Below are 15,328 nucleotides of genomic sequence, written 5' to 3' on the forward strand. Positions count from 1 at the left end.
CCACAGGTGGCCCATGCCTTCCACTCACATACCTTCTGGGTGCGTTCTGTTTGTAAGAACATGACATTTACTCTGGGGCACTAATTTCCAGAATAAGTGTGTATGCTAGAGGGCTAACTCTCATGTTCCCGAATAACCTCAGACAGGCACCGTGAAGAGGGCAAGCTACCATGTTGTGTTCTCACATGTCATGGACCAGTAAAAGTGGGGCCACCACAGGAGAAGCCAGCCCCTCTCCCATGTGACATCGTGCGTGTTAATACATAAAGCATGTGGGAAAATGCCTGCCCGTAAGCGCCCTGTAAGTCCTTACCTTCACTAGCTAGCTGCAAACCTCTCTTTCTGATTCATCCTAAACCATATCCAAAAGGTAACCCAGCCCACTCTACCAGAAAGAAAAGAAGGTCTTGGAATGAAGCAGCCCCATGCTCCGAGGCTAACTGCATCACCCCAGGTACGCTGGCAGAAGCAATCAGAGGCATGCCATCTTGCAGAGTGGCCAAGAGCCTGCAGCACAATGAATGAGAAGCCCTCGTCACCCCGTGGGCACCCTGTGAGCTAGAGCTATTATCCTCGGGGGACTGGTGGCACCAAAGGAACAGGACCTTCTCCCACGGATCTTTCCCATCTGCAGTCAGGGCCCCGTTCTTGTTTAGTAACATCTCATTAAGGAGCCGTCATCGAAAACCTTCATTTTATTTCTATAATCAGCATTATATAAACAAATGGGGGAGGGGTGATGGCTTTCCTTTCCATTGTTTTTCTCATTTTTCCATGGCTTTCTCTCTTCTAAAATATTTTATTTATTTAGAGAGAGAGAGGGAAAGTGAGAGGGAAGGCCCAGGGGCAGAGGGAGAGGGAGAAGCAGACCCCACGCAGAGCGGGGAGCCCAACTTGGGGCTTGATCCCAGGACCCGGAGATCAGGACCTGAGCTGAAGGCAGACGCTTAACCGACTGAGCCACCCAGGTGCCCCTTGGGTGCTTTTGTTATCATAAGATCTGAGCTTGTATTATATCAGCCAAAATCACACAATGCAGGCAGACCCAGCCTTCTTCTCATAGGACTTGACAGAAAATGGAGATGTTCGATCATTTCAGAGTATTTCAGAAAACTAAATGCAAAATAAACAAGCCTAAGGAGAAGCACGGCCGTTGGGTTCTGTTGGACTCTCAGAGGCCTTTCATTTCTGCTAGACTTGCTAAATAATGTCAAGATCCGAAAATGTCAGTGACACCTATTACCGGAGACTATGATTTCGTTTTTAATGGTCAAAACCTGGGCTGTTATCTCCTGTTCGGCTTGCGGAAATGTCAGGAGGTGCACCCGTGAGACCCAGCCGGCCTGACGCACATCTAGGACAGGCTCGCGGTCCTGGTACTTCGGATCTCTCATCTGGAATTCATTAAGTGGTAATACTATTAAGCTCCCAGTCAAACGGAAAAAAGAACTGTATTCATTGGAAATGTGAAGGTATTTGAATGTCAGCAACCAGGCCCTACCTCTAGGGACAAGGTTTTCTTGAAAGAAGTGTTACTACGGCAACAAGTCTGTTTTCCTGGTGATTTCACCATCACCACGTTTTTGTCACCAAACCTCACTGTCCAAAATGATGTGGAATATGTTACAATGTTTCGTGTGGATGGGGTACCTTCCCCCACCATGAGCCAGCCTCCGTTTGGGGTACCCCAGCCCCAAGGCAGGAGCAGGGCATCTCTTGGGAGGTCAGACAGGTAAATGGACGCGGCTGAGATCACCAGATGACAGCGTTGGTTCTAGAACGCTGCTCCTTGGTCTCCTGGCTCCACGTACCACCTAGGGTACCCTTCCACAACATCTGAGTCCCAGATGCCTCTGCTGCACGCCCAGCTGGACTCCCCAAAATTCATATATTGCAAACCTGATCCCCGATGGGACTGTATTTGGAGGCAAGGCTTCTAGGGAGGTCATTGAAGTTAAATGAGGTCACAAGTGCAGCCCTGGATGGGATAGGGCTGTGGCCCCATAAGCAGAGATGATCTCTCCCTCTCACCTCCCACCCCATGCCCATAAAAGAAGGGCCATGTATGGATACAAAAGTGGTCATCTACAAACCAGCCCGTGGGATTTTACCAGAAACCATGTTTGCCAGCACCTTGATCTTAGACTCCTGGCTCCCAGAACCGTGAGAGAAATAACGACTGCTTGGCAAACGAGCTGTTGTCCCTCCTCTTCCAGCCAGTGCCAGGAGGAGTGTCTCAACTCCTGGGGCTGGGAGCAGGGGAAGGAAAGAAAGTTGGTGTGGGCAGCCTGCTTTGCTCAAGTTCCCGAGAAGACACCATGAAGTGGTGAGTAGGAACACGGATCTGGGTCTCAGACGGCGGGTGGGGACTGGACACACAGAGCAAGGTGTCCACTGACTCACAGAGGAATTTGGAACCAATCTGTGATAAGATCTGTTGCAGGTGAATGGTACCTGCACCCCAGTCTGTCTGTGGAAGCCCTCACCCCCATGTCTCAGAAGGTAGCCACATTTGCAGATTGGGCCCTTAAGGAGGCACATAACTTAAAACAAAGCATTAAGACAAGGCTCTGTTCCAGTCTGGCTGGTGTCCTTATGAGAACTGTGGCCACACCAAAAGACGGCCAGGAATGGAATCTCATGGAGGAAACACCAGGCAAGAACTCCATGAGAAGACAGACATCTGCACACCAAGGAGCACGATCTCCGCAGGAACCAACCTCCGCAGCACCCTGATCTTGGACTTCCCCCCTCCAGAACCGGGAGAAAGTTTCTGTCCTTGGAGCCCCATCCGTGGTACGTTGTTACAGCAGCCCTGGGCAGAGGAGCACGTCCCCCACAGACAAGCAAGGGATTCTGCAGGGAGACGACGCAGGTGAGTTGGAGAAGACCAGCAAGGGGCGAGGACCACTGTGAAGATCGAGGGGAGCAGCGGGCAGCCTCCTGTCCCCCGTACCCACCACGAGCACGCATGCCCTGGCAAGGCCATTTACCTGCTGAAAGCAGAGGCTGCTTCCGGGAGCAGGAGGGACAAAGCTAGGGCTGTACTGAATGCAGTCAGGCAGAGGGCCGGCCGTGGACGCAGCGAGGAAAGACATTTCAGGAGGCTTGGGGTGAAGGGCAGACCGGATGGGGCAGCAGCCTCGGGGGACCAGGCGTCCAGGGAAGATTTGACAATATCGTCTTCTTTTCGTTTCGGGTAAAGAGCATGTCTGCCATGTGAGAAACTCAAGACTTTTTGCAGAAGAAGGGGAAGTAGTGCGTAGCTGGGATAGGACCCATCCTACAAGATGTCACAGAAAACGTTCGGCACCCTCACCTGGGATCGTGGACGGAATTTAATATGGAGAGGACAGTGGGCAACATTAAAGGAACAAGAAGGTATGCTGCCACACCCAAGGACGGTCATTAAACACTCAGACCCCCAAATGGAAGAGAGCAAGAAATAGTGATGCCCCCATCAGGCAAGAATGGAAACCGCGTAGGGAAGGTGTCCTGCATTAGAGGGGCGCGTGGGTGGCTCCGCTTAGCTTGGAGCCTGCTTGGCACTCTCACTCTCCTTCCGCCCCTCCTCCCTGCTCTCTCTCTCTTTCTCTCTCAAATAAACAAATAAATCCTAGTGGGGGGAAAAGGAGAAATTGTGCATTAGAGGACATTTGTCTCAAAGCTACAGCATCGACACAGGGAGGGATGGAAGGAAAACCCTGATGTCTGTCTCTGCTCACCTCTGATCTCCCAGAGGCTCCTGCAGACAAAGCCATCCAAAGACCGAGGACAAAACTGCACAGCGAAGGAGCCAAGCCACAGGGGTCACACCCTGGGGCACAGAGCAGAGGGGGCCACAAACCTGGGGGATGTGATGGGTGGATCGATCATGCCTGCTTCCAAAAGATACGGTGAGGTCCTATCCCCCAGTTCCTCAAATTGTGACCTCTCTAGAAATGGGCTTGCAGCAGATGTTCTTGGTTGAAATGAGGTCACACTGGAGTAAGTAGGCCCTTGTCCAGCAGGACTGGTGTCCTCAGGACAAGACAGCTGCATGGAGCCAGAAGCACAGGGAGAACACTGCGTGAAGACAGAGGATTAGAAGGATGAATCCGCAAGCCCAGAAGGTCAAGGACAGCTGCCAAGGATTGAAACGGAGAGAAAGGCAGGGGCAGAATCCCCCCGACACTCTTCAGGGAACACACGGCCCTGCTAGCACCTTGACTTTGGACTTTCAGCCTCCAGAACTTTGGAACAATAAATCTCTTTTGTTCTCAAGGGGCAATTTGTGGTACTTGGTGAGGGCAGCCCTGGGAGATGGCTACAGGGGCACATTTGGGAAAGGGCCATGAGCAAAGCCCCTGATGGTACTCCTGGGTCAGGAGCAGAAGCTGTAAGTGAGCCTCCTGGGAAGAAGGAAGGGCAGGGCAGTTGGGGCGGGGGTGGACATTCCAAAGCAGATTAAGGGCAAGCCCTTTCTTCTCCAGGGTGGAACAGGCAAGGTCATCTGCCCAGACACAGGGCTGGGGGCTGGAGTAGGAATAGGAAGGGAGAGGGAGGTTTCTGAAGGACAGAACTGTAAGGGTCTGGGGTACCCACCTGCATTAAGAGGCATCCGTATGATTGGCCATATGTTCTTGGGATTTTTCTCCAGCAGTAACTATTCTGGGATGGGACCGAATGGGGACGTGTGTATCAACCCCAGGCTGAGGACCTTCAGTATGGACCCTGGGGAGAAGCACGACCCAGTAGGACTTTCTGTGATCCAGGAAATGTTCTTTATTTTCTTTAATTTTAATTAAATTCAATTAATTAACATATGTATTATTAGTTTTAGAGGTAGAGCTCAGGGATTCATCAGTTGCATATAACACCAAGTGCTTGTTCCATCCCACGGGCCTCCTGAATGCCCATCCCCCAATTACCCCGTCCCAACATTCCCACCCCCCTCCCCTCCAGCAGCCCTCAGTCTGTTTCCTATGATAAAGGGTCTCTTACGGTTTGCCTCCCTCTCTGGTTTTGTCTTATTTTATTTTTCCCTCCCTTCCCCTATGATCTTCTGTTGTGTTTCTTATATTCCACATGAGTAAAATTATATGATCATTGTCTTTCTCTGACTGACTGACTTCGCTCAGCCTAACACCCTCCAGTTCCATCCACATCGTTGCGAATGCTAAGATTTCTTTTTTTGATGGCTGAGAAATCTGCCCTGTCCAGTGAGAGAGCTAGGAACCACACACGGCAACTGAATGCTTTAATACAGGCTGCCACAACCGACCAGCTGCATTTGTTTTATTCTCGTTAATGTAAATGGAAATAAAATCAGGGAGCTCTCAGCTATCAGATTGGACCCAACATGCCATAGAGCAGAAGGCAAGGAAGGGCAAGGCTGGTTTGAGACAAGGAATGCGCTCAGGTAGCTGGGACCACAAGGTCGGAGGCCGAGCTGAAGGCTCATTCAGGCAAAAGAACAGTCTGGAATCACTGGATTCTTTATTTAGCTTCTGAAGGAGGAAATCGGTGCTGGTCTAGAAGTTGGTGGGCAATGCCTTGGACATTTTTAGGGTTGACAATTGTATTGAGACATGAATCCTAGAAATTATAATTATTCTCCAGCACCATAGTTCTTTTCTCCATTGACATAGGCCACTGCGTCCTCCAAGTATCCTGGGCCTCTTACGTGTGAGCAGCTTTCTGAAATGTTTAAAAGCTTCCCAGATGAGCCAAGGAGATGTGTCCTAGAGAAGTTGCAGGCATGATATTTTCATGGTGCTTCACTGTACCATTGGACACTTCCCCTAGTGTTTTAAAGAAATTCCTTGGGTTGAGGGGGAGGGATAAGATGCCTTTTGATTAATTAAACCATGTAATAAGTTATTTGCCCTCTCCTGAGTCTTATTAAGTTATTCCATAAAGGAACTATAATGTCTGGAGAAAAATATTTAACCACCTGGAATCATCTGCTAAATTTCTCACTGGTTTTCTTAAGGACAAAAAGCATTTTTGGAAACTTGGCAGTCCCCTTTGCTCACCCCCCCCCCATAAATTCTTGGATCCTTAAATGGGGGAGCCATGCTCCCAGGCATATTCCAGAAAAGCAAGCTGGGACAGGGTCTCTGGGCAGAAACCCAACCCAGACCTCCATACTCTCAATTCAGACCTCTTCCACTAGGTAGGAAATGTCACTTCCTGTGCACCACTGACCCTGAGCAATGCAAAAATAGCTTCAATTTCACCCCTCTTCTCAAAATTCCATAAACTCTCCACCAAGGTATTTGCTCAGACACCAGAGGAAAAAAGTAACAATGATACAAAAAAATTCTAAGCGCAGAAGAAAAGTAAGTGTTGGGAAATCTATACTCGTGCCAGTAATGGAAATATGTGCTCGCTGATTGATTTGAGAACGACTGATAAACTGTCCCTTTAAGAGAGTAGGAAGCGTAGCCAAGGGGCGGGCACTCACACAGCTCTGGGGGATGGATGCTCTGTGCCCCAGGTGCCAGGGACTGGTCATCATAAATCTCCAAGTGTGAAAAGCCCCAGGGGGGTAGCCAGATGTTTACAGTGATAAAATTCACAAGATGAATGAAAACTCACCTTAGCCAATATTTTTCCCCGATTGACAAAAGAGACCTGCTAACCCTTTGTGGAGGCCAGCTCTGGTCTCTGCTAGTGCCCACTCTGGGGTGCTGCTCTCAGAGCCCCACAGCTACACACCCCCCCAACAACCCCATGCCCCCGTGCCCCCGGCACCCCCATGTCACCCTGTGACCCCACGTCCCTGCCCCCACAGCTGCAAAAGACCCCTTTGTGGACAGCTACTTCCCTGGTCTGTGGATTTTTCATACCTAACCCCTCAGTGCTCTATTTCTGCTTTCCCCCGCTTGTTCAAACATAATTGAATGAAAAAAATCAGACAACCTTCATTAAATACTGTGGTTTTTATTCTAACATAGGGCTTAAACGATGTTATTTGAGGACTTCTAAAAAACAACATTTTCCCCCCCCCAAAATCTGTGAGGTTGGCCTCATGTCTTGAAAGGCTGGGTGTTATCTCAGTAAAATGAGTGTCCCCAGGCGAAGTTTTCAGAGGGAACAGTCTGGTCAACCCATACACAGGTGACCAAAATGGCAATATTTCTCTTTAGCCAAACAGCCCACGAGGTCTCTCTTACTGAAGGAATATCCAAAGCTCACCTTTGGCTCCTGCTGGTAAAGATCAATTTTAGCGCCAGGATGGACAGCACGGTTTACTGATTAATGGAGTCATTCTAGATAAATTGTTTGGTAATATAGCTAACGTCTTTCATGAGCTACAGAGCTAAACAAAAGGAACTCACTCTGATTTTTGTTCTCAGCAGGAAAACGGAACCATTCAAAATAATATTTTGTGTGTCTCTTCTGAGAGTTACCTGCCAGGTGCTGGGATGGAGGTGGGCGTGGGAGGCAGCCTGAGGTCCGATCGAAGGTTTCCCGTCTTCCATCTGGATTACACCACACTCCCAGGATGCAGGAAGGCACAGGTTCCCTCGTGACGACTGGTATCATCTGTGGATTTGGCCGGTGCTTGGCGTCCACACCCGCCGAGGCTGCTTCCCGCAGACACACTGCAGGTAATCAGAGAGAAGCCTGATTTCCCGGGGCTGTCGCTGGTGAGTCCTGGCACGGGTTAAGTTGTTTGGTTTTCATTAGGGAACCTGCGGATAGTTGCTTTCAGAAAGGCAGCCGCCCTGAGGCTGAATGTGGGAAGTCTTGGCCAAATTTCTGAGAGCTTTGTGGAAGTGCATAAATCAGTCTGCTGTGCCCAAATGAGTGACAGCTTTGTTCTCTCAAAGGGCACGGGTCTCATTCATTCATTCCTTATCCCCGCGGTACACTTGACTCCTCTGAATGCTGGGCACATTTGAGAACCTGGAGATGTCAAGGTGAACGGGAGTGTCTCCTGTACAATGGCTCTGCTGCCCTCCTCCCAGTGCCTTTTAGGTGAAAACTACAGCACCAGTTGGAGAACCCACAAGTGAAACAAAACCCAGACCCATTCTCTTCTCAGTCAGGTGCTCCCAGGTAGGTGTGGTGCCTGACAGCAAAGGTGTTTTTGGCTGTCCCTTCTCCGCCACCCCTGAGATCACCTCAAGACGGAGCACTGAAGGCGCTGGGGGCTCAAGGACGAGTAGAGTCAACAGCTACCTTGAAAAACATGTAGGGTAAATTCTAACGAAGCTCCCTCAAAGAATTCTACCTCCTCCAGGAAGCCCTCAAGGGCCTGTGGGGCAAACTGGAGCCCCATCGCTTTGCCTGGCTGGTGATGTGCCACAGACCGAATTAGCTGACCTCAGGGAATGCTGCCTGCTGACCACGATGTACTCAGGGCCGGGCTAAGACCGAGAGTAACATCAATTGAGTCATCATAGGTGGGGTCAAGAATTTGTTTTTTATTTTCCCCACTGTTAGCAATTTTTGGAAATATGTGAATTCCTCAAATATTCTACACGTAACCACAGGGTGGGGTTTTAAAAACTAATCGCAAGGGGCTGTTAAAATGGGAAAAGAACTTGACGTTTGAAATATAAGAACAAACCCCCTCCAGTAAATCGGTATAAAGAGAGTGATGATACGGAAAGAATTCTTCTTTGAGGGGACCATGAAGGGTGCACAGCAATCAGCCGCGTCCAGATAAAGTTAAACCTGCCAAGTGTCCTGATGGGCGAATGGAGCTAATCCAGGATTCTTGCGATAGCCTCTGCGCCCCGCCTACAGGCACGGGCGTTCCCAACAACATCCAGGCCTGCCCGTCTCAGGCTTCCCCATACATCCTCCTAGCTATGTCGTGAGGAGAATGCCACACCCTGCAGCACGAGAGCGAGAAGAGGCAGACAGGCGAGGGGGTCGGGGAGGGGCCGCTGATGGACACGTGCGAGGTGCTGGACTGTCGCAGAGCTGTCTAGATGACCTCTCACCACACACTTTGAGGTGGATACCAGAGTGGAGTCCATATCCTAGAGGAGAGGGTCAAAGCTCAGAGGGGCGGAATAAGATAGGTTTGATTCCTGAGCTCTGATGCCATCTCTGAACCAGAACATGCTAGAAAGACAGCAACAAGCAGTTGGCAGACAGAGACCGCCAGCTTTGGGGGATGGGCGGCACTTGCTTCTCAGAGCCCAGCTGTGAGCTTGGTGGTCCATCCCACAGAAATCCAAAACGAAAGCCTGACTCGTTGAGCTCCTGGCTTCAAAGACTTAAGCTGGAGGAATCCCGTGAGGACTGGTCTCCTGGGGTCATCTGGCCCACCCGAAAGCCAGGGACATTTGGAGACACGCAGCCCAAAGTGGAGTGAAGCACACTTCATCTGGCCCGAAATCACACCACCTGACCCCCACGATTGTCATCCCCTCAGTCTTGGCCAGCTTCTCGGAGCTGCACTAAAATCCAAATGGGAGCATTTGGGCCGCATGTTCCCCAACCGAAGGAAGTGCTGCCAGAAAGAGCAGTCACTCCCTTGTCTATGGAGTCAGTGTGCTTCTGTGAGGCCACCTGTGTTGCTAGGCACCATGCGAGACCCCTGAGCGGTGGAGGTGCTGAGGCCGCCCCCCCCCCCCCCGCAGCGAGGTCGGCTCTCCGAATAGGATTGAATGAGAAGCCGCAAAGCAGAAAAACGTGCAAACATTCAGCTTGCTGACCATCGGAATGTCTGGGTGTTTTCTGGATCAAGTAACCAAAAGTAGACACTGCCCATGAATGAATAGCTCATTACAGAAATGCTTATTGAAACAAGGATCAGAAATGCAGCAAAAAGCCTGGCCCTTCTCTCTAAAGGATCTTCACCGAATAGTGCAGCCTCTGATTGGCCTCCCCGAAGAACAGTATCCAGTTTCAGACATTTCAGGATTTTACACCAAAAAATAAGCCACGTGGTTTGGGGTTTCCGCCTTCATCGCCTACCCTATCTTTCTGGCAGCAATCCAGCATCTAAGAACAAACTTTCCATCCATATGGCGATCAATATTACTTTTCTACATTGTCAGGAAAAAGAATGAATTGCCCGTTTAGCAACCTCAGAGTAAACTTAGAAGACCAAATCCAGCTATGGGAGTGAAAGGAAGGGAAAATGAACCCCCAAGTAGAAATGGATGAACTTTGCTTAGTTTTAAACCTACTTCTTCATCGGTCCTTCCTTCTGAGTAGAACCCCCAAAGGTCCAATTAACTATCTTCAAAGACTACTCCTGGATGGCAATCTTGTTTGGCCTTTGGATAACCTCTGACTTCAGCAAATTCTGTAAAATAAACGTGTATTTCATCAGGGTATCTGCTCTTATAAATGAAGAATCAAAGACTTATGCTCAAATCCATAGCTCGGAGGGGAGGAAAGAGAAGAAAAAGAAAATTCTTTTGTAAATTGGGTTTGGGTCCCTGGCAGTGCCAGGATTTGCTCTAGGCAGCTGGGCTGGCCAGCTCAGAATGCCCTCTGGATCCCTGACACAGTCTGCGGAGACCGAGTCCATCCGGGGGCAGTCTAAGGGACTGCCTCAGAACCCGTCAGGCTTAGGTTCCATTTACCCTCTTCGGGCCAGTCCCTCGATGCATGTAATAGGGCGATAGAAACACCTCCCTCCAAAGCCCGGGTGGAGATAGGTGATAGGCTCAGCCCAGCGTTGATCATCCACACTAGAGTTTCCTCTCCCCACCTGCTGCCACGGGTGCCCACACCACCATCTCCAGTGGTTGCTCCCGTGGCATTCTCTGCTGGAGCTTCCAAAACACCCCAAGCTTGAGCAAAACTGCCAGAAATTCCTGCTTTTATACACTCAGAAAACAGGAGTGTTTTTCCTTTTGTTTTGTTTTGTTTGTTTTGTTTTTCAGTTGCATGGGCCTCACACTACTGGATAAGTCAAAACACACAGAGATACTTCTTGTGACTGTGCAAAGGAAAGAAAGTCCATATACAGCTTAGAATCTTGGTTTCCAGGTCTCTGAGCAACAAGCCACTGGACATTATGGGAAGGCCAAGTCCAGGGCCGCCTCCTGTCAGATGAGCATCTGTGGACTCGAGTGCCCCATCTGCTCACTTCTGAAGGTTGCCACAGATCAATGTGCAGGAGACCATCCTTAAACCCACTGATCATGTCCCTGCTTCCACTGCATCTGTTATCAGCGCATTGCCTCTGTAGGCAATATCATGGAGGGCAAGCTCAGGGTACCGTTCATCCATTTGTCTGTTCAACAGCTCCACACTGAGCCAGCAGCCAAGAGCCAGGCTCTGTGCAGGGCATTGTCTGAGCAGAGACGATTTCCCGGTCCGGTCCCCCCATGTCTCACTGGGGAGACAGGGAGTGAAGGCAGACAGAACAAAGCTCGTGGGAAGCCCGAGGAAGAAGTAACGTCTGCTGGCAGCACCTGCCCTATCGCGAGGGCATACCTCTATCGGGCAGGGCGCCATGCAGCTTATACAATTCCTTAAATTTCATCCTCAAATCAAGCCCGTGAAGAAGATCCCTCCAGCATCCTCGTATTATGGTCCCAGAAATTGTAGCTCTGAGAACTTAGGTAACCTTCCCAAAGTCACACAGAGATAAGTGGGGAGTAAAACCCAGATCGACAAGAACGAAGTCAGAATTCGTGATAATTCTCAAACCTGTTGTTTGTTTCACCTGTGACCTCTGAGTTGGCAGCCACACATTTCTCTGGGGGGTCTGCTCCTCAAAACCCCTGAGGCACCTTGGTGGTGGAGGGTAGGAGGTTAAAAAAAAAATATATATATATATACATATATATGTGTGTGTGTGTGTATATATATATATATATGAAGCATTATTAATAAACCCCTGAGTTTTCTGTACAAGAAAGTATTGGGGGACCAAAGCACAATTGGGTGCCTTAAACAACCCTGAAACATAATTTAAGGATGAGACATGGTCACTTATTAAGCATAACTTATTCAACCACTTTTCAGATTCTTGTGTGCGGCCAAGCTGAACCACACAAGGTTGGAAAGGGTGGCATGGAGCCCTGTCCGGCCTGGTTCTAGCTCATCTCAGGGTCCACTCGGCAGGGTGCTTCTGGTTCTACTGGAATCACCACTGCCTGGAGCTCTGTCCTACACAAAGACCACATTCGTGACTTTTGATTTGGTGGCCAGGCCCACTGCTCAAGGGCCCCTCTGTGAGGGTTTGCAACGCCTAATTGCCTTCCCGGTTACTAAGAGGTACTTTGCAGTTCCGTTCTAATCCATTGCCTTGGGCTCTTCCTAAAGTAGTTTTACATGGGTCCACATACTTCTCAGATGTCTCCCACGACTTGATTTTTCCATGTTATTTAGAGCACAGAACACATTTCCCGGGCTGGGTGGAAATGTGCTATAAGCGTTGGCCTGAATGCTGGGCGAGCCAGGGATGAGTAAATTCACAGAGGAGACAATTTCCTCCTGCTGCTTCCCGAAGGGAGGACTGCTAATTCCGCAGTCCAGGGCAGTGACTCTTGGGGAGGACGTTCCTGCCACTCAGCACCGGGGCAAGCCCCCGTGGTAAAGTTACCTGCCCCCACAGCCATCTTCCCCAGCCCTTGAAAGGCATGACTGCTCTATCAATGTCTATCCTGAGACGACATTTTCCAGGATGCTTACCCGTGGGGTGAGGCTGACAACGGACATGGGCCACCCCTGACTTCCCTCTCCCGTTCACCTCTGGGATGCTCAGACTTACATCAAAACAAAAGAACAACTCAACTGTTGGGCTCTGTGGTCCCTAAAATGCTTCCATAGGCATAGTGAATCCAAATTCTGACCTGAAGGATGATCAGAATCACCTGGAAAAATTTTACAGAGTGTGGGTTGTAGGGTGAACCCTGGAGCCCTTAAACCAAACCAGCCACAGGCAGACTCTGGGAATCACTTTTGTTTCAAAACCTTCCCAATGGGAAGCCCCATTCCCAAGCTCGGAACCCCTGCCAGGTTCAATATTAGCACTGCAGGCTAACCCAGCTCCGTGGGCCAGAAATACAAGTTCCGTAAGGATGAGGCTCCATGCACCCAACAAAGCTGAGGTTTCTTTACTCAGGGACATCTCGAGCATCAGCTTTTGCCCAAGTACAAAACCTGTCTGACCACGGGGACCTCTTTCTCAAGGAAGGCTCCGGGACTCTGCCAGGGCTGGACACCCTTGGAGAAACATCGCCAGGACACAAAGGAGCAGGCATCCGCTTCATTCGTCATCCTCAGCGTGAGTATTTGCGTCCTTGGAGCCTATGCTGCTCAGAGCTAAGCTTCTCTGGAATGCGTTCCTCTAAAACCAATCCCAGTGATCTCGCTGGCTGACCTCAACCAGAACCCTTGTACTTGCTTGGTCTGTTTCTTCCCCATAAGACGGAGCTGCCTGAACCCTGTGGGCTCCCATCTGAGAAGACAGAGTCTCCCCTGTGACCACGCAGCCTGAACATTCAGGTCTGGTTCTGAAGCCAGACAACGACCAGGCACAGTCAGTGGAGACTGAGTAGCCCAGAAATGACACATGGATTGAGTCAGCCTCGAGGCCAACCAACAGTGACCACACCTAATTACTCACTGGCCACTGCTGGAATTCCATAGCCTGGTTCAGGCTGCGGGGGTGTGCTTCCTTCTCTAGCACGTGTGGCAGGCAGCTGCCCAAGACTACCAGCGCTTTCTGTTGGCCTTTAGTCACCCTCAGGGAGATGTCACCCCCTGAGGGCTAACTAGGAGGCATTTGGGGTCGCAGGAGTCTCCATGGGCAGCATCCGAAATAATGTGAAGTTTGACCCATGGTGTGACAAGTATTGGAACTGACTCCAAAGAAAACAGACAAGGAAAATGTTGAGTGCAAAGGGAGAGGGAATGGTGAGTGAGAGTCAAAGGTGCTCCCACACCCACCCTGTCTTTGGCAGGAGACTTGGTCGGGTTCGGGGAAGGACTCACGAACTCATTGGATTCAGCCGAGAACAAGGAGACCACGCCAGCCACTGAGGGAAAGAATGTAGCCTGGGGGGCTTCATAAAATGTTCTGAGAGCCCTGAGAAGACATTTGAGGACAATGAGGCAACCCGGCCATCAGTGTCAGGGAGGGGACACCACCTCTAGGGCCCGTGGGACCCTGGAAGAGGTGAGTTACCCGAGCCAAAAGTTCGAGGCCACCTGACAGAAGATTCCCCATGGCCAGGCCCCATGGGTGCAAAGGAGGACTACAGAGGAGGGAACCACAGCAGGGACGGAGGAGAAAATTGCCCTGGTGTCTCCCTCCTGCCCCCACCCACCTGCTGGGACCACCTACCCACCCAGAGTGACCAAAAGCCTGTGGCCAGGGGTCCCCAGAGTGCAGGGCACCAGAGAGAACGAGTCTGACCCTCAGATGAAGGATGTGTCGGTTGGACAGAGATAAGGTAAGGGGACAACCAACATGTGAGACTGAGCTGAGAGCCCTGGAAGGAGTGACGGGGGGATGCCACTGCCGTGGGGACAGCAAACCCATCAGACATTCGTAGGCACTGACTTACCCCATGGGTCTGGATCAGTCAGCCCAATCAGGAGAAGAAATCAGAACAGAGAAATTTAATAGAAAGGGTTATAAACAATAGCAAGGAATTACTGGCGTATCTTCCAAAACCCTCACCACAATGTTCGTGGAGAAAATTCAAATGAACACACAAAGACACGTGTATCATCTTTGACTCACTATCTTCCAAACCCAGAATGAAATCTGAAGTCCTGCAGAGAGAGAAACCAATAAGAAACACATTTATTTATGCCTCGAAGTCCAGAAAGCCTCAGAAATTTGAGCGGTCAGGTGCCCAAGAGAGGGCAGGACATGGCCCCATGGCAGGGGCCCTTGGTCACGCTTCTAGAACTTCTGTGAGTCAGGTACTAAGCACAGCCATTATTAAAACTAATTATGTAAACTTCAGAATAAATGTGTGAAAAATAAAGGTAATCAGTACTCAGAACGCATCACTTCTGGTTCTTCTGTTCCATTTCACTCCTCTCTGTGCTATTCCAGTGACCGGCAGGGTTGCATCCCTCTGCTGGAAGGGCCACCGAAGGCGTGCCACGGACCCACTCGCCTCTACTTTGCCTTTGGGGTCATCACTCGGGGAGTGGGAAATCGGCCACGGTGGGAATATTTACTCCAAAAGAATCAAAGGACACTAGAAATCAGGACTTTTTCTTTCCATCAGCGAGCCAGGTAAAGAACATTTAGCCAAGACACCCCTGGGCGGCTCTAAAAACACTTCCATCTTCGACCTTCATGCCCCACCCGGCTCTAAAAACACTTCCATCTTCGACCCTCATGCCCCACCCCTACTCCGTAGTCGGGAGACCAGCCTCCCCTGTCCACCCTGAA

At 50.2% G+C, this 15,328-nt stretch overlaps 1 long non-coding RNA gene across 2 annotated transcripts in view; it reads right to left on the reverse strand.

The window, feature by feature from the left end:
* LOC309844140 overlaps positions 1-9,424 on the reverse strand; it is a 61,441-nt gene extending 52,017 nt beyond the window's left edge. The window contains exons 1-2 of one of the 2 annotated variants that reach the window (XR_014300517.1): positions 8,173-9,424; positions 7,398-7,682 (exon numbers count right to left, since the gene is read on the reverse strand). This is a non-coding gene — a long non-coding RNA (uncharacterized lncRNA). Of the gene's footprint in view, positions 1-7,397 lie in introns of both variants that reach the window. The other variant, XR_014300518.1, reaches the window with a different exon arrangement.
* Between the last annotated feature and the right edge of the window lie 5,904 nt (positions 9,425-15,328).

The sequence above is a fragment of the Mustela nivalis genome, assembly GCF_964662115.1.
Source record: "Mustela nivalis genome assembly, chromosome: 11".
NCBI classification, from domain to species: domain Eukaryota; kingdom Metazoa; phylum Chordata; class Mammalia; order Carnivora; family Mustelidae; genus Mustela; species Mustela nivalis.